Source organism: Bos indicus x Bos taurus, chromosome 10, assembly GCF_003369695.1.
Source record: "Bos indicus x Bos taurus breed Angus x Brahman F1 hybrid chromosome 10, Bos_hybrid_MaternalHap_v2.0, whole genome shotgun sequence".
Lineage (NCBI taxonomy): Eukaryota > Metazoa > Chordata > Mammalia > Artiodactyla > Bovidae > Bos > Bos indicus x Bos taurus.
The window spans coordinates 96057507-96080636 of record NC_040085.1 but is presented as its reverse complement, the minus strand read 5'-3'; the positions used below and the strand labels follow the sequence as shown (position 1 = coordinate 96080636).

General features: G+C 36.9%; 1 protein-coding gene across 3 annotated transcripts in view; it reads right to left on the bottom strand.

Moving 5' to 3' along the window:
* KCNN2 (potassium calcium-activated channel subfamily N member 2) overlaps window positions 1-23130 on the bottom strand; it is a 515917-nt gene that overhangs the window by 335486 nt on the left and 157301 nt on the right. For all 3 annotated transcript variants that reach the window (XM_027552617.1, XM_027552615.1, XM_027552616.1), the window contains one exon: window positions 13703-13788. The gene's annotated coding sequence lies outside the window, so the exon portion shown is untranslated. The remainder of the gene's footprint in view (window positions 1-13702; window positions 13789-23130) is intronic.

Below are 23130 nucleotides of genomic sequence, written 5' to 3'. Positions count from 1 at the left end.
TTTCTCCATCTATAGTGTCCTCTTTGATTTCTTTCACCAGTGTTTTATAGTTTTCTATATATAGGTCTTTAGTTTCTTTCAGATCAGATCAGATCAGTCGCTGAGTCGTGTCTGACTCTGCGACCCCATGATCGCAGCACACCAGGCCTCCCTGTCCATCTCCAACTCCCGGAGTTCACTCAAACTCATGTCCATCGAGTCAGTGATGCCATCCAGCCATCTCATCCTCTGTCGTCTCCGTCTCCTCCTGCCCCCAATCCCTCCCAGCATCAGAGTCTTTCCAACGAGTCAACACTTCGCATGAGGTGGCCAAAGTACTGGAGTTTCAGCTTCAGCATCATTCCTTCCAAAGAAATCCCAGGGCTGATCTCCTTCAGAATGGACTGGTTGGATCTCCTTGCAGTCCGAGGGACTCTCAAGAGTCTTCTCCAACACCACAGTTCAAAAGCATCAATTCTTGGGCACTCAGCCTTCTTCACAGTCCAACTCTCACATCCATACACGACCACAGGAAAAACCATAGCCTTGACTAGATGGACCTTTGTTGGCAAAGTAATGTCTCTGCTTTTCAATATGCTATCTAGGTTGGTCATAACTTTCCTTCCAAGGAGTAAGCGTCTTTTAATTTCATGGCTGCAGTCACCATCTGCAGTGATTTTGGAGACCAGAAAAATAAAGTCTGACACTGTTTCCACTGTTTCCCCATCTATTTCCCATGAAGTGGTGGGACCAGATGCCATGATCTTCGTTTTCTGAATGTTGAGCTTTAAGCCAACTTTTTCACTCTCCACTTTCACTTTCATCAGGAGGCTTTTGAGTTCCTCTTCACTTTCTGCCATAAGGGTGGTGTCATCTGCGTATCTGAGGTTATTGATATTTCTCCTGGCAATCTTGATTCCAGCTTGTGTTTCTTCCAGTTCAGCATTTCTCATGATGTACTCTGCATATTAGTTAAATAAACAGGGTGACAATATACAGCCTTGACGAACTCCTATTCCTATTTGGAACCAGTCTGTTGTTCCATGTCTTAGTTTCTTTAGATAGATATATTCCTAAGTATTTTATTCTTCTCATTGCAATGGTGAATGGAATTGTTTCCTTAATTTCTCTTTCTATTTTCTCATTATGAGTATATAGGAAGGCAAGGGATTTCTGTGTGTTGATTTTATATCCTGCAACTTTACTATATTCATTGATTAGTTCTAGTAATTTTCTGGTGGAGTTTTTAGGGTTTTCTATGTAGAGGATCATGTCATCTGCAAACAGTGAGAGTTTTACTTTTTCTTTTCCAATTTGGATTCCTTTTATTTCTTTTTCTGCTCTGATTGCTGCAGCCAAAACTTTCAAAACTATGTTGAATAGTAATGGTGAAAGTGGGCACCCTTGTCTTGTTCCTGACTTTAAAGGAAATGCTTTCAACTTTTCACCACTGAGGATAATGTTTGCTGTGTGCTTGTCATATATAGCTTTTATTATGTTGAGGTAAATTTATGAGGTAGATTTCATAAATGGATGTTGGATTTTGTCAAAGGCTTTCTCTGCATCTATTGAGATAATATGGCTTTTATTTTCAATTTGTTAATGGTGTATTACATTGATTGATTTGTGAATATTGAAGAATCCTTGCATCCCTGGCATAAAGCCCACTTGGTCATGGTGTATGATCTTTTTAATGTGTTGTTGGATTCTGACTGCTAGAATTCTGTTAAGGATTTTTGCATCTATGTTCATCAGTGATATTGACCTGTAGTTTTCTTTTTTTGTGTGGCATCTTTGTCAGGTTTTGGTATTACGGTTATGGTGGCCTCATAGAAAGAGTTTGGAAGTTTATCTTCCTCTGCAATTTTCTGGAAGAGTTTGAGTAGGATAAGTGTTAGCTCTTCTCTAAATTTTTGGTAGAATTCAGTTGTGAAGCCGTCTGGACCTGGGCTTTTGTTTGCTGGAAGATTTTTGATTACAGTTTCAATTTCCATGCTTGTGATGGGTCTGTTAAGATTTTTTATTTCTTCCTGGTTCAGTTTTGGAAAGTTATACTTTTCTAAGAATTTGTCCATTTCTTCCACGTTGTCCATTTTATTGGCATATAATTGCTGATAGTAGTCTCTTATGATCCTTTGTATTTCTGTGTTGTCTGTTGTGATCTCTCCATTTTCATTTCTAATTTTATTGATTTGATTTTTCTCCCTTTGTTTCTTGATAAGCTTGGCTAATGGTTTGTCAATTTTATTTATCCTTTTAAAGAACCAGCTTTTGGCTTTGTTGATTTTTGCTATGGTCTCTTTTGTTTCTTTTGCATTTATTTCTGCCCTAATTTTTAAGATTTCTTTCCTTCTACTAACCCTAGGGTTCTTCATTTCTTCCTTTTCTAGTTTCTCTAGGTGTAGAGTTAGGTTATTTATTTGACTTTTTTCTTGTTTCTTGAGGTGTGCCTGTATTGCTATGAACTTTCCCCTTAGCACCGACTTTTACAGTGTCCCACAGGCTTTGGGTTGTTGTGTTTTCATTTTCATTCATTTCTATGCTTATTTTGATTTCTGTTTTTATTTCTTCTGTGATTTGTTGGTTATTCAGCAGCGTGTTGTTCCGCCTCCATATGTTGGAATTTTTAATAGTTTTTCTCCTGTAATTGAGATCTAATCTTACTGCATTGTGGACAGAAAAGATGCTTGGAATGATTTCAATTTTTTTGAATTTACCAAGGGTAGATTTCTGGCCCAGGATGTGATCTATCCTAGAGAAGGTTCTGTGTGTGCTTGAGAAAAAGGTGAAATTCATTGTTTTGGGGTGAAATGTCTTATAGATATCAATTAGGTCTAACTGGTCTATTGCATCATTTAAAGTTCGTGTTTCCTTGTTAATTTTTGTTTAGTTGATCTATCCATAGATGTGAGTGGGGTATTTAAGTGGGGTATTATTGTGTTATTGTTAATTTCCCCTTTCATACTTGTTAGCATTTGTCTTACATATTGTGCTGCTCCTATGTTGGGTGCATATATATTTATAATTGTTATATCTTCTTCTTGGATTGATCCTTTGATCATTATGTAGTGTCCTTCTTTGTCTCTTTTCACAGCCTTTGTTTTAAAGTCTATTTTATCTGATATGAGTATGCTCAATATTGCTCATTATTAGAGAAATACAAATCAAAACTACAATGAGGTACACCTTACAACAGTCAGAATGGCCGTCATCAAGAATCTACAAAAAATAAATGCTGGAGAGGATATAAAGAAAAGGGAACTCTCTTGCACTGTTGATGGGAATGTAAATTGACACAGCCATTATGGAGAACAATATGATGATTCCTTAACAAACTAGGACTACCATATTATCCAGCAATCCCACTACTTGGCATATTCCCTGAGAAAATTATAATTCAAAAAGACACATGTACCCCAACGTTCATTGCAGCACTATTTACAATTGCCAGGGTATGGAAATAATCTAGATGTCCACTGACAGATGAATGGATAAAGAAGCAGTGGTACATATTACAATAGAATATTATTAAGCCATAAAGAAGGAACACATTGGGTCATTTGTAGTGATGTAGATGAACCTAAAGCCTATCATATAGAGTAAAATAGTTATAAAATGAAAACATATATTTTATATTAACCATGTATAGGGGATCTAGAAAAATGGTACTGATGAATGTATTCGCAGAGCACAAATAGAGATGTCTCTATGTCTATAGAGAAGAGACTTCTGGACACAGTGGGGTAAGGACAAGGTGGGAAGAATTGAGAGCACAGCATTGGCATATACACACTACCATGCATAAAATAGCTAGTGGGAACCTGCTGTATGAGACAGGGAGTCAACTTGGGGTTCTGTGATGAGGTAAAGGGCTAGATGAGGGTGAGGAGTGGGCGGGAGGCTCAAGAGGAAGGGGATATATGTATACGGATTGCTGATACACATTGTTGTACAGTAGAAAAACTAACACAACATTGTAAATCAGTTCTCCTCCAATTAAAAAAGAATAAAAAGAGTATCATGCAACTTAGAATGAAAGAACTCTTTATTTTTGGTTTCAAATTTGAACATTCTTCTACTAAGCATATCAGAGTATTAAGGTACATATGATAATACTGTCATTAAAATAAGAATTCTGTCAAGTTCAAGGTACAATGATCAGAGTGCTGGAGAACAGAAAGATAAATGGACATGGCCTCTGTTCTCAGCAGTCTCTGATCCACTGAGAAGACAGCTGTGTAAACAACAAAGGATGCTGTTATGATCAAAGCAAGATGCAGTGAGTGTGGGCTGTAGTACAGGCTACTGAAGAGGCAGGAGCAAAGACAAGGTCACTTCCAAGGGAAGGAACTCAAAGGATCCTTCATGAATCAAGAAGCAGTGGAACTAGGTCTTGAAGAGTAAGTATAATTTGACAGGTAACAATATTTTCAGTAGAGGGAATAGCAGGAACAAAAGTGAGGAAGTAGCAAGACACTGTGGGTTTATCCCTCACACTTGCATTCATTCATCAGTAACTTCTTGACTGCTATAAACACTGGGCATACAGCCAAGTTAGACAATGTCCCTGTCTAAAAGGGCTTATATTCTCGAGGTAAACAGAGTAAAATATCAGATAAACAAATAAGTGAATGAAACTTTTCAGAGTAATAAGAATTTTGAGTGAATTTAAAGTGTTTTGGACTGAGTGGTCAGTAAAAGTTTAAAGTCAAAGAAATTTAATAGCATCTGCTAAAATTAGATTCTCACATTCAACCTTGCAGTCTTTGCCTACACAAGAATAGTTGGTGAAGAATATTTATTATTAACAACAGCAACAAGAGCAAAACAGGCATGATCTTAAGAAGTACCAACCACTATGAAACATTATACAGCTATGTTTTAAATTTTATTTTATTTTTAAACTTTACATAATTGTATTAGTTTTGCCAAATATCAAAATGAATCCATCACAGGTATACATGTGCTCCCCATCCTGAACCCTCCTCCCTCCTCCCTCCCCATACCATCCCTCTGGGTCGTCCCAGAGCACTAGCCCCAAGCATCCAGTATCGTGCATTGAACCTGGACTGGCATCTCGTTTCATACATGATATTTTACATGTTTCAATGCCATTCTCCCAAATCTTCCCACCCTCTCCCTCTCCCACAGAGTCCATAAGACTGTTCCATACATCAGCGTCACTTTTGCTGTCTCGTACACAGGGTTATTGTTATCATCTTTCTAAATTCCATATATATGTGTTAGTATACTGTATTGGTGTTTTTCCTTCTGGCTTACTTCACTCTGTATAATAGGGTCCAGTTTCATCCACCTCATTAGAACTGATTCAAATGTATTCTTTTTAATGGCTGAGTAATACTCCATTGTGTATATGTACCATAGCTTTCTAAAGAACAAATTAGAGCTCTCTTTTATAGGTCTCAAGGGATAACCATGATACACTGTTTGAATAAAGACTAAGCTTAAAAATATGATCAGATTGAGGAAAAAGTCATTTGATTATATCAAGTGTTGTGAAGGTACAGGAAAAAGTACTTTTAAGTACTGTTGACACAGTATAAATTGGCAAATTTTATTACAGAGAATTTGACAGTGTTGCTGTAGTTCATTGGGTCACAAAGATTTAGATACCACTTAGCTACTGTACAATCAGCATTAAGAATGCTAATATAATTTGACCAAACATTTTTTTAAATGAAACACTCTAAAACATTCTTCTATACTCTGAGTTTTAAGAACATTTAACCTATGGTTTCCATTATGTTAAAACAGGATTCATTTTGATATTGGCAAAACTAATACAATTATCTAAAGTTTAAAAATAAAATAAAATTAAAAAAAAAAGAAAAAAAATTTAATGCATTACTCTATTTACCTACTGAACAGAGCAGGAAAGATTTTTTCTTCCTCCTGTCTGGTAATCCCCACTCAACTTTCCCCCAGCTCCTGACCAACTGACTCTTCTGTTAAAATCTTTGGGAATTTTAGTGCCAGCCTATTATTTTTTCAATGAAGCATAATTACATAAACTTTGCTACAAGCTTTCCTGGTTCATTTGTTCCACAGTCTATGTCCTCTTTCAATTCATTTTTCTTTTGCTAGAGCACAAGCTTAAATGCTGACTTTACAGAGGATCTACAGATTAGTATGTTTCTGAGTCTTTGCATCCTTGTAAATGTCTTATTTTATACTCACACTTAAATGTTAATGTGGCTGGCTATAAGATTTGATTTTCAAAATTAATTTCCCTCAGAATGTGAAATTTTGTCCCACTTGGTATTTCTCATCACATATAATGCAAATCTAATTCACAATTTTTTCTTTGTAGACATTTGGAATCTTTTTTTTTTTCTTTAATCTTGGTGTTCTCAAAATTTACCATTTTACATTTAGACTCCTTCATTCATTTGATAAATCTTTTTTGAGTATCTATTATGTGCCAAACACTTGTTCAGTCTTCTAGGGATGTGACTGTGAACACAATAGGCAAATTATGTGTCTTTCATTATTTAATCCACTGTAGCTTGGTGGGCCCTTTTAAATTAGTATAGTAGTATACACTGAAAATGCTTTATAAATAATTTGGTTGTTTCTTACATTCCACCTCTCTTATTTTTTAAATTTTTATTTTCTTTGGCCACATGGCATGTGGGATCTTAGTTCCCTGACCAGGAAACAAACTCATGCCCTCTGCACTGGAAGCACCTAATCTTAACCACTGGACCATCAAGGAAGTCCCTGCATTCTCTTTTTTATATGCTTGAAATGTTTGGAAGACAAAAATATTATGCATTTTGAACCCATTTTCCACATAACAACTTTTTGTCATTTTTAATCTGTTTTTCCTCCATGGAGAAAAACCTTGACTTGTTAACTCGTTCTTTAGCTGTGTCTATTCTGCCTTTAAACCAACTAATCTTTAAATTTCTACCAAGGAATTTATATTGGCATAGATATTATTGTTGATTCATGTTGCTGTGTTATGTCCTTTTTTATTGAAGTATAATTGATTTACAATGTTATATTAGTTTCAGGTATATAAAAAAGTGATTCTTTATGATATATATGTCATATATATGATATACATGTTCTTTTTCAGATTATATTCTATCATAGGTTACTGTAAGATATTGTTCCCTGTGGTACACAGCAGGTCCTCATTGTTTATCTATTTTCTATATAGTAGGGTGTATATGTTAATCCCAAACTCCTAATTTATTCCTCCTTCCCTTTTCCCCTATCATAGCCATAATTTTGTTTTCTAAGTCTGTAAATCTGTTTTGTAAATGAGTTCATTTATATCACATTTTTTTGATTCCACATAAAAGTGATATCATATGATATTTGTTTTTCTTGGTCTGACTTAAAATAATTAGTATTATAATCTCTAGATCCATCTATGTTGCTATATATGAATTATTTCATTCTTTTTGTGGCTGAGTAATAGCCAATGTGTGTGTGTATATACTACATCTTCTTTATTCATTCAGCTGCTGATGGGCACTTAGGTTGCTTTCATGTCTTGGCTACTGTAAATGGTCTTGCTGTGAACATTGGGCAAAACTACTATAACTGATAAATGAATTCAGTAAGGTAGCAGGATATAAACTTACCATACAGAAATCTGCTGCATTTCTTTCCTGTAATAAAATGCAACAGATTTCAATGAAATATCAGAAAAAGAATGCAAAAAAAAACTTATAAAATCACATCAAAAAATAAAATATCTAGAAAAAAACCTGACCAAAGAGGTGAAAGACTTACATACTAGGAACTATTAAACATTGATAAATAATTTTGAAGATGATTCAAAGAAATGGAATGCTATCTCATGCTCTTGGACTAGAAGAATTAATATGGTTAAAATGGCCATACTACCAAAGCAATACACAGATTTAATGTAATCATTATCAAAATACCCATGACATTTATCATAGAACTAGAACAAATTATTCTAAAATGTATATGAAACCACAAAAGACCCAGAATTGGTGAAGCGCCCAGCTGGAAGCATAACCATTCCAGACTTCAGACAACACTACAAAGCTACAGTAATTAAAACAGCATAGTATTGACACAAAAGCAGACATATAAATCAATGGAACAGAACAGATAGCCCAGAAATAAACCCACATATCTACATTCAGTTAATCTACGATAAAGGAGGCAAACCTGTACAACAGAGAAAAGACATTCTCTTCAACAAGTGGTGTTTGGAAAGCTGGACAACTACATGTAAATCAATGAAACTGGAAAACTCCCTCACATCATACATGAAAATAAACTCTAAATGATTTAAATATCTAAATATAAGACATGACATCATAAAATTCCAAGAAGAGAACATAGGCAAAACATTTTTGGACATATCACAGCAAAATCTTCTTAGATCTATCTCCCAAGATAAAAAATAAACAAATGGGACCTAATCAAATGTAAAAGCTTTCACACATCAAAGGAAACCATCAACAAAATGGAAAGATGACCTATGGAACGGGAGAAAATATTTGCAAAAGATGCAACTGACAAGGGGTCAATATCCAAAATAAACAAACAGCTCACATAACTCAATATCAAAAAAACAAACGACTCAATCAAAAATGGGAACATCTGAATAAACATGTCTACAAAGAAGATATACAGATGGCAAACAGGCACATGAGAAGATACTCAACACTGCTCATTATCAGAGAAGTGTAAATCGAAACCACCATGAGGTATCACCCAACAGTGCTCAGAATGGTTATCATCCAAAAGTCTATAAATGATAAATGCTGGAGAGGGGTGTAGAGAAAAGGGAACCCTCCTAGGTTGTTGGTGGGAATGTAAATTAGTACAGCCACTATGGAGAACAGTAATGACGGTTCCTTAAACTGAGGGGTAAAAAAAAAATAAAAATAGAGTTACCGTATGATCTTATAATCCCAGCCCTGGGCATATTTCTTCAGAATAGAAGAAAATTCTACTTTATGTAATGATACATGCACCTCAACGTTAACTCGTTCTTTAGCTGTGTCTATTCAGCCTTGAAGATAACTAATGAGACCTTAAGATTTCTACCAAAATACTTACATTGGTATAAATACTGTTGCTGATTCATGTTGTTCTGTATGAATTAAATTCATCTGCTTCCTTTTTCCCCCATATGCATTATCCTGAATTACAGTTTTATAAAACAATTGAGATTATTTTAAAATTATCAATGATTTATAATTACCAAGGCATTTGTTTTTCTTCTGATAACAGCCTTAAAAAAAATAGATATCATCTCTTCAATAACAATTATAGTTCCTTTATTATTTTTCTTAGTCTACTCAAATAACTAAATTTTCAGGAGTAGTCATCTTCTTTGTGACTTTGGTGACTTCCTTTCATAGTGACAGACCTTCTCATGCAATTCTTTATTGTCTATTCATCTTTGTATTTCAGAGTCACTGTTTGATCTGTTCCTTTCTTGTATAGTTTCCTCAGGTGTTTGTAGGAAAAGAACAGGGCATGTTTTGTAGGTGATTTTGTAGCTATTCTTCTACTCTCTGACCCAGTGCTCCTTCCAGGGGTCATTAACCACATGAGGGACTTCCTCTGTGGCCCATAGCCTACACGAATCCCTTTATGTTGACAGCAAACTGATACTGTCCCTGCTAGCCCCTTTGCAGATAAAGGGGTGGGGAGGCTGATTGGTTTTCCTCCTCAGAAAGAAATTACCCTATTATTCATCCAAATATTCAGAAGCCTGATCTGCTTCTCATATTCATTGACTTTTAGGTTCCAGCTCCCTGGGAACCACTCCCACATCTGCAGTGACATTCTCCAGCTTTCTTTTGGGATGTGCCTTTCCATCAGAATTCTTTTTTCCCCCTCTTTCTTTCTGTCATGAATTATTATTATTTTATAACATAATTAAGATTTTTAAAAACACCTCTTCAGCTATTTTAAGAAATTTCGGAAAGCACAAGCATATGTTGAGCCAACCATCTTTATCCAACTAATTTCTTTTCAGACTCCACTTAATTAATTGAGCAAGAAAAATATTTTCTGGAAAAAAAATGATTACTTTTACCTAAAATACAAAGGTCAAAAGTATTATTTTTTTATGAAATAATCATATAGATGATAAGAAAGACAGGTCAGTTTTATTTTATTTTGTTTTCTCCTATGCTCATTATTAAACTGTTACCTCTTAGCTTCAGGTCCACTCTTTTTTTTTTTTTAATAATTAACAATACTATATTGTATATTTTAAAGTTATTAAGAGAACAGATCCTAAAAGTTCTCATCACAAGAAAAAAATTGTAAGCATATGGTGATGGATGTTAACCAGACTTACTGTGGCAGGTCCACTCTTGTATTCTTCACTTTTTGTGCTTCTGGGAGGAGCAGGGAGGTGGTGCAAACCATTTCTCTTTGGCTAGTGGGATCAGTGTTAGGTTCTGACAATAGGGGGCACTAGAGAAAGAGTAGACAGGATAAAAGAAGGATAAAGGATGAACACTGTCCTTCTAGGTTATTTCCTGTTACTGTTTTTATTCCTTTTACTCTCATTCAGTTCAGTTCAGTTCAGTCGCTCAGTCGTGTCCGACTCTTTGCGACCCCATGAATCACAGCACGCCAGGCCTCCCTGTCCATCACCAACTCCCGGAGTTCACTCAGACTCACGTCCATCCAGTCGGTGATGCCATCCAGCCATCTCATCCTCTGTCGTCCCCTTCTTCTCCTGCCCCCAATCCCTCCCAGCATCAGAGTCTTTTCCAATGAGTCAACTCTTCGCATGAGGTGGCCAAAGTACTGGAGTTTCAGCTTTAGCATCATTCCTTCCAAAGAAATCCCAGGGCTGATCTCCTTCAGAATGGACTGGTTGGATCTCCTTGCAGTCCAAGGGACTCTCAAGAGTCTTCTCCAACACCACAGTTCAAAAGCATCAATGCTTTGGTGCTCAGCTTTCTTCACAGTCCAACTCTCACATCCGTACATGACCACAGGAAAAACCATAGCCTTGACTAGACGGACCTTTGTTGGCAAGGTAATGTCTCTGCTTTTGAATATGCCATCTAGGTTGGTCATAACTTTTCTTCCAAGGAGTAAGCGTCTTTTAATTTCATGGCTGCAGTCACCATCTGCAGTGATTTTGGAGCCCAGAAAAATAAAGTCTGACACTGTTTCTACTGTTTCCCCATCTATTTCCCATGAAGTGATGGGACAGATGCCATGATCTCTGTTCTCTGAATGTTGAGCTTTAAGCCAACTTTTTCACTCTCCTCTTTCACTTTCCTCAAGAGGCTTTTTATTTCCTCTTCACTTTCTGCCATAAGGGTGGTGTCATCTGCATATCTGAGGTTATTGATATTTCTCCCAGCAATCTTGATTCCAGCTTGTGCTTTTTCCAGCCCAGCGTTTCTCATGATGTACTCTGTATAGAAGTTATTACCATCCAACAAAGAGGCACCCTTGGCTGATTATTCCAGTAGTATAGCTGATTCCAGTAGCATTGGCAGGACCCACCCCACTGTGGTTTCTCGCTGGCCCCAGATGCAGCCAGCTGGTACCCCCTCCATAAAGGTCGCGCTCCCACACTTGTGCAGCATCTCCGTGCCTTTCCCAAGGCTCTAACACAGCTCGGCCCCACCCTCTCAGAAGTCTGAGCCTAAGCTCTGTGTCCCTCAGCCAAAATTCTAATTTTTGATAATTCTAAGCTGTTCCCTTAACTTTCTCAGCTCTAGGGACAGTCTGTGAAATCTTAGTGTTCCTTTTGCCAGATGTCCAATTCCTGGATGACCATGTTTTATATTAAATTCTCCTCTTAAAATTACTTCAATCACCTAAATAGACTCGGAATAATATACTTCCCTACTTACCATGGCTGTTTTCAAATGCTCAGTGAGCCTTCTGTCTTACTGTTAAAATAACCACTGATTTCATTACATGTGAAAAATACTGTATATTATGTACTTAATTGAAACACTGTAAAATATAGTTAAAGGAAAATGGACATGGTCCCCTCTCTCTCATAATTTCAAAGAAATGAGTTTGAAAAAGTAAACAAAAGCATTTCCATAAAATTTTTCTCTGAAGTTTTTCTGAAGCCCCAAAGCATCAAACTCTTTACTATATGTCTTTGGAAATCTTTTCATCACAGTAAATAAGAGTTATTTTTCTATCCTAAACTAGGAAAATGTTAATGTCAAATGGATGCTAACAATTGAAGTATAATTGTTTTTATATTTCTTTAACTCTTGATCTAATTATATATTTTCTTTTAAATAGGTAGCAAAAAGAGAGCAAAAACTGATTAGATATTTAACAGGTGTATGTTCAAAGGATATGAACTTGGGCAAACTCTACGAGATGGCGAGGGACAGGGAAGCCTGGCAGGTTGCAGTCTATGGGGTCGTAAAAAGTCAGACACAGCATAGCGACTGAACAACAACAGGTTTCTGTTTTATTTCTGTGAAAAATCAATGGATACTAACTAGCTATTAGTAGTCTGAAAGATGGTAGGTGTGAAAACAGAAAAGACTTCAATTTGGATGAGGCCTGGCTTATAACCTGATGCCAGATCAGCAGCTCAGTTTTAGCCGGCAGCCACATCACAAGTTTTAAGATTCAAAAACCCCAGATGATGAAACAATACAACATTTACAAGACCTAGACTTTTCCATAGCTGGCTCACCAATAAATACCAAATATTACAGATTTGGGGACTAGACCAACCTGTCTCATGAAAAGTCTGGCTTTTAACAATATGTCACACATTCTCGGCAAACATGAGTGTATGGACAAAAGCCCTTTCTAAGGTAATCATAAAATTAAGTAAGGGACCTTGGCTGTTAGTGCTGGTACCTTAAATATACCCAACTACTGATTGGCAAGCTGGGTATGGAGCAAAAGTGTAAGGAAATGACCATCACTCTGCCAAGATAATGATCTCACCACCAGGTTGGAGCTGCCAGGCCATTTCAGAGATTTCCCTAAAGAAATACTAGGGCAGCACACAGCCTGGACAGAAAGTGCTTCTGGAATGATGGTGAGGACCTTGTCTGCCTTTTTTATGGAAAAATAACTGGGCGATGTATCCTGAAAGAATACTTTAAGAATTTATCTTTAAAATACCTACCTCCTTTCCAATCAAGAACCAGATTTTCATTGTTGCTCAGATAAAAGTCAAGATTTTTTTAAACCTAAGATTTATTTAAGACCTAAAAGAGAACTCTCAGAAAACTGTCTCCCCCAAAATTATTCTTTGCCAAAAGTTCTTGAAAATGTAGACTTTGTAACATGTTTTAATTATAGCTTCATTTTTATCACTGTCTTCTGAGAAAAACAAACCAAGGACATGAACCTCTGATCACTAATCTTAGCATGGGCTGGAAAAGAGAATATATTATTCACTCAATAAATAAATTGATCACCTTTTACATGAGAGGCACTTATCTAAGCACTAGGTGAGCCTACCCAAGGCTTATAAAGACAAATACTTTCTGGCTTTCATTCTCTTATATTATTTAAATAGCAACTGTTTTCCTTTTCTTAGTGTAGTGGTAGTTAGCTAGCAGGAGAAATAGACACATAATGGTCTATAAACACCAAGTCACTATACTGAAAATAGTTGAAACACAGGCAGAGAGGAGGGTATAACTGAAGTAAACTCAGCTAAGTTTAACATTTCTTTTTCTCAATAAAATCACTGTGTTACATTAGAACTAAATATACATGTTTTACTCACTGTCGTTGCTTATATCCCACTCCATTCCTTAGATTCACTTATTCTTTTGCTGGAGTCCATCCTTTTGTAGTTCTCTCAGCAAGAATCTGTAAGAGATAAATTCTATTAGATGTTTTCCAACACTATTTATGGGCTTCCATGGTGGCTCAGATGGTAAAGAGTCAGCCTTTATATGTAGGATACCCGGGTTCAACTGCTGGGTCAGGAAGATCCCCTGGAGGAGAAAATGGCAACCCACTCCAGTATTCTTGCCAGGGAAATCTTACGGGCAGAGGAGCCTGGCAGGCTAAGGGCCACGGGGTCACAAAGAGTCAGACACAACTGAGCAACTAACACTAAAACTATTTCATCCTTACTTCTGAATGACAATTTTAGTGCTATACCATGCCTCAGGATGTGAATCCTTTGCCCTCAGCATTTAAAGAGTTTTATTCCACTGACTTCAAGCACATATTATCATACACATAAGGGAAAAAAAAAAAAAAAACTACCACACAATCGCATTCATCTCACATGCCAGCAAAGTAATGCTCAAAATCCTCCTAGTCAGACTTCAACAGTAAGTGAACTGTAAAATTCCAGATGTTCAAGCTGGGTTTAGAAAAGGCAGAAGAACAAGAGGTCAAATTGGCAATATCTGTTGGGTCATAGAAAAAGCAAGAAAGTTCCAGAAAAACATCTACTTCTGCTTTATTGACTATACCAAAGACTTTGACTGTGTGGATCACAACAAACTGTGGAAAAATCTGAAAGAGATGGGAATACCAGACCACCTGACCTGCTCCTGAGAAATCTGTATGCAGGTCAAGAAGCAACAGTTAGATTTGGACATGGAACAACAGACTGGTTCTAAATCGGGAAAAGAGTTCGTCAAGGCTGCATATTGTCACCCTGCTTATTTAACATATGCAGAATACATCACACAAAATGCAGGGCTGGATGAAGCACAAGCTGGAATCAAGGCTGCCGAGAGAAATATCAATAACCTCAGATATGCAGATGACACCACGCTTATGGTAGAAAACGAAGAAGAACTAAAGAGCCTCTTGATGAAAGTCAAAGAGGAGAGTGAAAAAGTTGGCTTAAAGCTCAACATTCAGAAAACTAAGATCATGGCATCTGGTCCCATCACTTCATGGCAAATAGATGGGGAAACAATGGAAACAGTGACAGAATTATTTTGGGGAGCTCCAGAATCACTGCAGTTGGTGACTGCAGCCATGAAGTTAAAAGACACTTACTCCTTGGAAGAAAAGCTATGACCAATCTAGACAGCATATTAAAAAGCAGAGACATTACTTTGCCAACAAAGGTCCATCTGACAGTCAAGGCTATGGTTTTTCCAGTAGTCACGTATGGATGTGAGAGTTGAACTATAAAGAAAGCTGAGTGCTGAAGAATTGATGCTTTTAAACTGTGGTGTTGGAGAACAGGGTCTTTGAACAGGGTGTTCTTGCCCTTTTCAAAGGAATATGGGTAGGGGAGCAACTAGAGGCAAAACCTAGGCCATGGGCTCCTCATCCAATCATGAAATTAATGGACAGTATGGACAGAAGGAACTGTTTTCTATTTCATCCAAAAGTGTCATACAGGGTGGCGGTGTTGCTATACTGTATTTAGGACTGACTGAACTTTTATTTCTAATATTTACCACTTAGGTCACTATCTAAGGATCTAAGTCTTTCTTTGACTCAGAAGACACTGTCTCATTTCTTAAAATCTAGCCTTTTTCTCATTGCCACGTTTCTTATTTTTGGAACATATATTAGGTATATGCTAGATTTCTCAATCTATTTTATGATTTAGGTCTTTAATTTCATTTTAATTTTTTTCTCAAACTTTCAGAGTTTTGCTCTGGTCTTCAACTGATTATCTCTTTGATTATGCTCATCTATTAATTAAAACATGACAGTAATTTTCAATTCCAGAATCTCTCATTTGTTCTGTTTTGCTTTCCCTATTCTTGGTCACATCTGTCTGTAATTCATAATTACCTTTTCTTATTTTATAATATAACTTATTCCTCTATCAGGCCTCCCAGTTGGCACAAGTGGTAAAGAACCTGTCTGCCAACACATGAGATATAAGAGATACAAGTTCAATCCCCGAGTCTGGAAGATCTCCTGGAGAAGGGCATGGCCACCCACTCCAGTATCCTTGCCTGGAGAATCCCATGGAAAGGGACTGCACAGAGTCAGGCACGACTGAAGAGACTTAGCATGCAAGCACATATGAATTCCTGTATCCCTTTTAAGATTTCAAAGATACTTGTTTTTTTTTAATCTGTTTTGGAAGATGGCCTTAATATATGTATTTCACTGAATGACAGTTCACCTGCTGACTGAGTTTATCAGCCACCTTTCATGAAGTTTTGTTTTCCTCTTCTTGGGTAAGACTCCTCTCTCCTTTTGCTCATTGTCATAGTGATGGAGCATCTAAGTACTACATCCGAATACTAGAGCGGGTAGCCTTTCCCTTCTCCAGGGGATCCTCCCATCCCAGGGGTTGAACCCAGGTCTCCCGCATTGCAGGTGGAATCTTTACCAACTGAGCCACCAGGGAAGCTCCATATACTTCAAGTATATGTTTAAAATATTTTGTCCAATATTGTTAGATTGAATAAGGTGGATAATACATCACTCAACAACACCATTTTAATCAGAATACAGATTTCTAATCTATTATTTGTTAGACCAGGAGGTACTCAAAAATATTTTATCTATTTGCAAAGTTAGCATTCGGAACTTTTTCTGAAAGACCAATGTTTCTAATTACACAGTTCAGAGATTGGCAAGCTGTGGCCTAATCCAAACTGCCACTTCATTTTTAAGGATCACCAGCTGGCAATTGTTTTCACATTTTTGAGGAATTGTCAAAAAAAAAAAAAAAAAAGGTATGTACACTAAAGACCATACTTTACCCTTTACAAAAAATGTTTGCTGACCCTGAAACAGTCTATAGTTGATGCAAACCCAATGATTTTGTTCCCTGATTGTTTTTTTAAAAGACACAATTTAGAATTTTAGGTTCACAGGAAAATTGAGTGGAAGGTACAGATATTTTCCATAGACTCCCCACTGCAACACATGCATAGTCTCTGTCAATATCAATATACTCACTGGAGTAGTGGACAAATGTATAGTGATACACATGCATCATCACAGGATTATGCAGAGTAGTTTCACTGCCCTAAAAATCACTGATCTTTTTACTGTCTCCATAGTTTTGCCTTTTCCAGAATGTCATATAGCTGGAATCCTACATTATGCAGCCTTTTCAGACTTATTTATTTCACTTAGTAATATACCTTTAGGGTTCCTCCATTTCTTTTCATGGCTTGATAGTTCATTTATTTGCAGCACTGAATAATATTCTATTGTAAGAACCACAATGTATTTATCCATTCATTTTGGAAGGACCTCTAGGTTGCTTCAAAGTTTCAGCAATTGTAAAACTGCTTTGAACACCTGTGTGCAGGATTTTGTGTGGATGTGTTTTCAACTCCTTTGGTAAATACCAAGGAGTGTAATTGCTGAATCACATGGCAAGAGTATATTTAGTTTTCTGTAAGAAACCAACAAACTGTCTTCCAAAGTTGCTGCACTGTTTTGCATTCCCACCAGCAGTGCATGAGAATTCTGGGTGCTCTATGTCCTCTTCAGATTTAGGTGTCCAGCTTTAGGTTCTGGATTTTGACCATTTAACAGATGTGAAATGTATTTCATTGTTTTAATATGCATTTCTCTGATGACATATGATGTTGAATATTTTTTTCACATGCTTAGTTGACATCTGTTCCTTCTTTGGTAAGGTATCTATTAAAGTCTTTGGCCTTTTAAAAAATCAGATTGTTGGATCTTATTGCTCAGTTTTAATATACTTTGTATGTTACGGGTGGCTTCCCAGGTGGAACAATGGTAAAAAAATCCACCTGCCAATGAAGGAGATCCAAGAGATGTGTGTTTGAAACCTGGGTTGGGAAGACCCCCTTGAAGTAGGAAATGGAAGCCCACTCCAGTATTATTGCCAGGAAAATTCCATGGACAGAGGAGCCTGGCAGCTACAGTCGAGGGGGTCACAGAGCATCAGAAATGACTGAGTGACTGAGCTGAGATATTTTGGATAATATTTGCTTATCAGACATGTCTTTTTCAGATATTTTCTCCTCGTTTGTGGCTTATCTTTTCATTCTCTTCATAGGTCTTTCACAGAGCAGGAAAAAAATTTAATTTCAATGACATCCAACTTATTAATTCTTTATGAATTGTCCTTTGATATTATATCTAAAACTTAAAGTCATCTAGATTTTCATATGTTATCTCTAGGATATTTATAGTTTTGCATTTTACATTTAGGTCTATGATCCATTTTGAATTAATTTTGTGAGGGATGTAAGGACATGTCTAGATTTATTTTTTGCCTGTGGATGTCCAGTTGTTCTAGGACCTTTTGTTGAAAGACTGTCGTTTCTCCATTATATTACCTTTGCTCTTTTGTAAAAGATCAGTTGACTGAATTTACAGTGGGGGCTATTTCTGGGCTGTCTATTATGTTCAGTTGATCTATCTGTCAATTCTTTCACCAATATCACACTTTCTCAATCACTGTAGCTTATAGGAAATTCTTGAAGCCAGATAATGTCAGTCCTCCAACTTTGATCTTTTCCTTCAATATTGTGTTGATTATTCTGGGTCTTTTACCTTTCTGTATAAGCTTTAGAGTCAGTTTGTCAATATCCACAAAATAACTTGCTGTGATTTTTATTAGAATTGCATTGAATCCAAAAATCAAGTTAGGAAGAACTGACATCTTCACAATACTGAGTTTTCCCATCAATAAGCATTGATTCTTTCTAAATTTATTCTTTGATTTCTTTCATCAGAGTTTTTTAGTTTTCCTCATACAGATATTGCACATATTTTATTGTATTATTTCTAATTATATACATATAATATAATGTATTATATTATAATATAATTAAGTATAAAATATAATAATTTCTAAATACTTATTTCTAAGTATTTAATATTGGGGGGAGCTAAGGTATATGGTATTTAGCTTTTAATTTCAAGTTCTACTTGTTCACTGCAGGTATACAGAAAAGCAATTTACTTTTGTATATCAACCTTGTATTCTACAACCTTGCTCATTAATTTAGGTGTTGTAAGTGGTTCTGGATAGTCTTTATTAAATTGAGGCAGTTTTCCTCTTTTCTGAGTTTAATAAGAAATTTACTATGAGTTGATGTTGGATATTATCTAAGTTCATCCTGCATCTATTGATAACATCTTAATGATTTTAATTAAAAAATCTGGAGTGATGCTAAGGAATTTATCTTTTTCATTAGAACCTCAAGTCATTCTGATTCTTCTTAGATACCCTGTCCTAAGAAGTTAATCGGAGAAGGCAATGGCACCCCACTCCAGTACTCTTGTCTGGAAAATCCCATGGGTGGAGGAGTCTGGTGGGCTGCCATCTATGGGGTCACACAGAGTCGGACACGACTGAAGTGACTTAGCAGCAGTAGCAAGAAGTTAATACATCATATTGGCTTTAGGGACACTTTGAGATCTGCCAAATTAAATCTTCCCAAAATGATTACAACTGAGTCTAATCAGTTGAGCACTGTCACGGATTATAGAGTCATGTGCTAATAGTCAAGCATTCCCTATATATAGGTGCAATCTCTTTTCTCTGACCAAAACTAAGGAAATAAGTTACTGTTTTTCATTTTTTCTCACACTGTTGAAATTTTAAACTATTTTCTTTTCTTGGTGTAGCAATAGTAGGCTGAAGAGAGAAAGGGGAAGTTACTGGCTGAGACAAACGAGTCACTAAATCAAGAATGTTTGAAAACCACAGACAGAAAGGAGAATCCCAGTTGAAGTGAATCCATTAGACCTAACTTAACATTCCTTTCAATAAAATAACTAAGTTCTATATTAAAATTAAAAAGAACCAAAAGCTACATTTGCCCAATTATAGTTTGCATAGCAGCCTAGTTAATAAACATGCTTCCAATTCTACATGATGGAGCCCTGAAGCTTGTTTATTTCTTAGTCTAATTCTAGGCATTAAAAACTCCTGAAAATTTTCAGCCCAAACAAAATTATTTCAGGGCAAATTTGCATCCCTTTTCTAACATAAAGGGGCAAGAAAGCTTCTAAAATTGCTTACAGAGCTAGTTTTCAAATATGTGAAGGCCATGGGTGACTTTTAGTTGGTGATGAGAAAACGTCCTTAACGCCTTTCTCTCCTTGGAGGCAGGGTAGGGCTGGGGGTGGGGGGCAGGGGATGTGTGTGTCCCCCAACCCCCAGGAACTAACTGTGCAGAAACACAGGTGGACGTTTTCATAGGCAGAGAGAATGGCTCAAGGAAGGAATGTAAAAGGAGGTCTCGTAACAGTTTCCTGTCTGGGGTTCTAATCTGATTTGTTGATACGAACGTAATGACAGCACCTGACTATTTTTCAAAGTCTGGGGACAGCATGATCCCTTCCCATCTTAGTCTCAGTCCACAATCATGCTGAAAGTGTTTTGTGTTACAGAACGTAAGGAATATGTTTCACAATGAAGAAACTAAAGTAACTCTCCTTTGCTATTCTTTATCTAGCTACCGATTTCTCTTTCACAGCTGAATATAAAGTGTATTTTCCACTTAAAAAATCACACATTAGAAATTTTTTAAAATTTTATTTTATTTTTAAACTTTACAAATTGTATTAGTTTTGCCAAATATCAAAATGAATCCGCCACAGGTATACATGTGTTCCCCATCCTGAACCCTCCTCCCTCCTCCCTCCCCATACCATCCCTCTGGGCCGTCCCAGTGCACTAGCCCCAAGCATCCAGTATCGTGCATCGAACCTGGACTGGCAACTCGTTTCATACATGATATTATACATGTTTCAATGCCGTTCTCCCAAATCTCCCCACCCTCTCCCTCTCCCACAGAGTCCATAGACTGTTCTATACATCAGTGTCTCTTGTGCTGTCTCGTACACAGGGTTATTGTTACCATCTTTCTAAATTCCATATATATGTGTTAGTATACTGTATTGGTGTTTTTCTTTCTGGCTTACTTCACTCTGTATAATAGGCTCCAGTTTCATCCACCTCATTAGAACCGATTCAAATGTATTCTTTTTAATGGCTCCATTGTGTATATGTACCACCGCTTTCTTATCGATTCATCTGCTGATGGACATCTAGGTTGCTTCCATGTCCTGGCTATTATAAACAGTGCTGCAATGAACATTGGGGTACACGTGTCTCTTTCCCTTCTGGTTTCCTCAGTGTGTATGCCCAGCAGTGGGATTGCTGGATCATAAGGCAGTTCTATTTCCAGTTTTTTAAGGAATCTCCACACTGTTTTCCATAGTGGCTGTACTAGTTTGCATTCCCACCAACAGTGTAAGAGGGTTCCCTTTTCTCCACACCCTCTCCAGCATTTATTATTTGTAGACTTTTGGATCGCAGCCATTCTGACTGGTGTGAAATGGTACCTCATAGTGGTTTTGATTTGCATTTCTCTGATAATGAGTGATGTTGAGCATCTTTTCATGTGTTTGTTAGCCATCTGTATGTCTTCTTTGGAGAAATGTCTATTTAGTTCTTTGGCCCATTTTTTGATTGGGTCATTTATTTTTCTGGAGTTGAGCTGTAGGAGTTGCTTGTATATTTTTGAGATTAGTTGTTTGTCAGTTGCTTCATTTGCTATTATTTTCTCCCATTCTGAAGGCTGCCTTTTCACCTTGCTAATAGTTTCCTTTGCTGTGCAGAAGCTTTTAAGTTTAATCATGTTCCATTTGTTTATTTTTGCTTTTATTTCCAATATTCTGGGAAGTGGGTCATAGAGGATCCTGCTGTGATGTATGTCGGAGAGTGTTTTGCCTATGTTCTCCTCTAGGAGTTTTATAGTTTCTGGTCTTATGTTTAGATCTTTAATCCATTTTGAGTTTATTTTTGTGTATGGTGTTAGAAAGTGTTCTAGTTTCATTCTTTTACAAGTGGTTGACCAGATTTCCCAGCACCACTTGGTAAAGAGATTGTCTTTATTTTTTTTTTATTTTATTTTTAAACTTTACATAATTGTATTAGTTTTGCCAAATATCAAAATGAATCCGCCACAGGTATACATCCATTGTATATTCTTGCCTCCTTTGTCAAAGATAAGGTGTCCATACGTGCATGGATTTATCTCTGGGCTTTCTATTTTGTTCCATTGATCTATATTTCTGTCTTTGTGCCAGTACCATACTGTCTTGATAACTGTGGCTTTGTAGTAGAGCCTGAAGTCAAGTAGGTTGATTCCTCCAGTTCCATTCTTCTTTCTCAAGATAGCTTTGGCTATTCGAGGTTTTTTGTATTTCCATACAAATTGTGAAATTATTTGTTCTAGCTCTGTGAAGAATACCATTGGTAGCTTGATAGGGATTGCATTGAATCTATAAATTGCTTTGGGTAGTATACTCATTTTCACTATATTGATTCTTCCAATCCATGAACATGGTATATTTCTCCATCTATTAGTCTCCTCTTTGATTTCTTTCACCAGTGTTTTATTTTATTCTTATTCATTGTGGCAGAGAAGATAAAAAGTGATTAGAATTTCTATCCTGAGGCTGGGATCCTGGTTACAGCTGACAAGTCTCTACTCCAGGAGAAATAAACTCTTAAATGATTGTTGGCTTGCTGGTTTCCTATACAACACAACCTGTGAACCTAGTTCTTTAGAAAAACTGAAATATTTCATTAACTCTATCCAAGTTACACTCTTGGCAAAGCAAAACTGTCCTGTCACCAAACAAGGACATTTCTCTTCCTCCTCAGGCTCTGGATTATATGGACGCAATAAATAAGACTTCCCTCTGATCTTGGTTTCAAATGAAAAAGAGGTGCCATGATGTCTGATATCAGTCGTTCAGAAATGATGATGCCACCTGTTTCTTGTTACCAAAATAACAAGGCTATAGCCTAAAAGTCACTGATGATTTTACTATTTTCTTTTGATTACCACTGAGGTTGCTCTTAATTTTTCCAGATAAACTTTGTGTGTGTGTTTCTGTGTTTGTTTTTGAGGTGTTAGAGGACTGCAGGAGAAGGCGATGGAACCCCACTCCAGTACTCTTGCCTGGAAAACCCCATGGACGGAGGAGCCTGGTAGGATGCAGTCCATGGGGTCGCTAAGAATCGGGCACGACTGAGCAACTTCACTTTCACTTTTCACTTTCATGCATTGGAGAAGGAAATGGCAACCCACTCCAGTGTTCTTGCCTGGAGAATCCCAGGGATGGGGGAACCTGGTGGGCTGCCATCTCTGGGGTCGCACAGAGTCAGACACTATTGGGGCGACTTAGCAGCAGCAGCAGAGGACTGCAAAGCTCTCAGGTGGAGCTTCACATCATGCAAATGACAACTGGTAATTT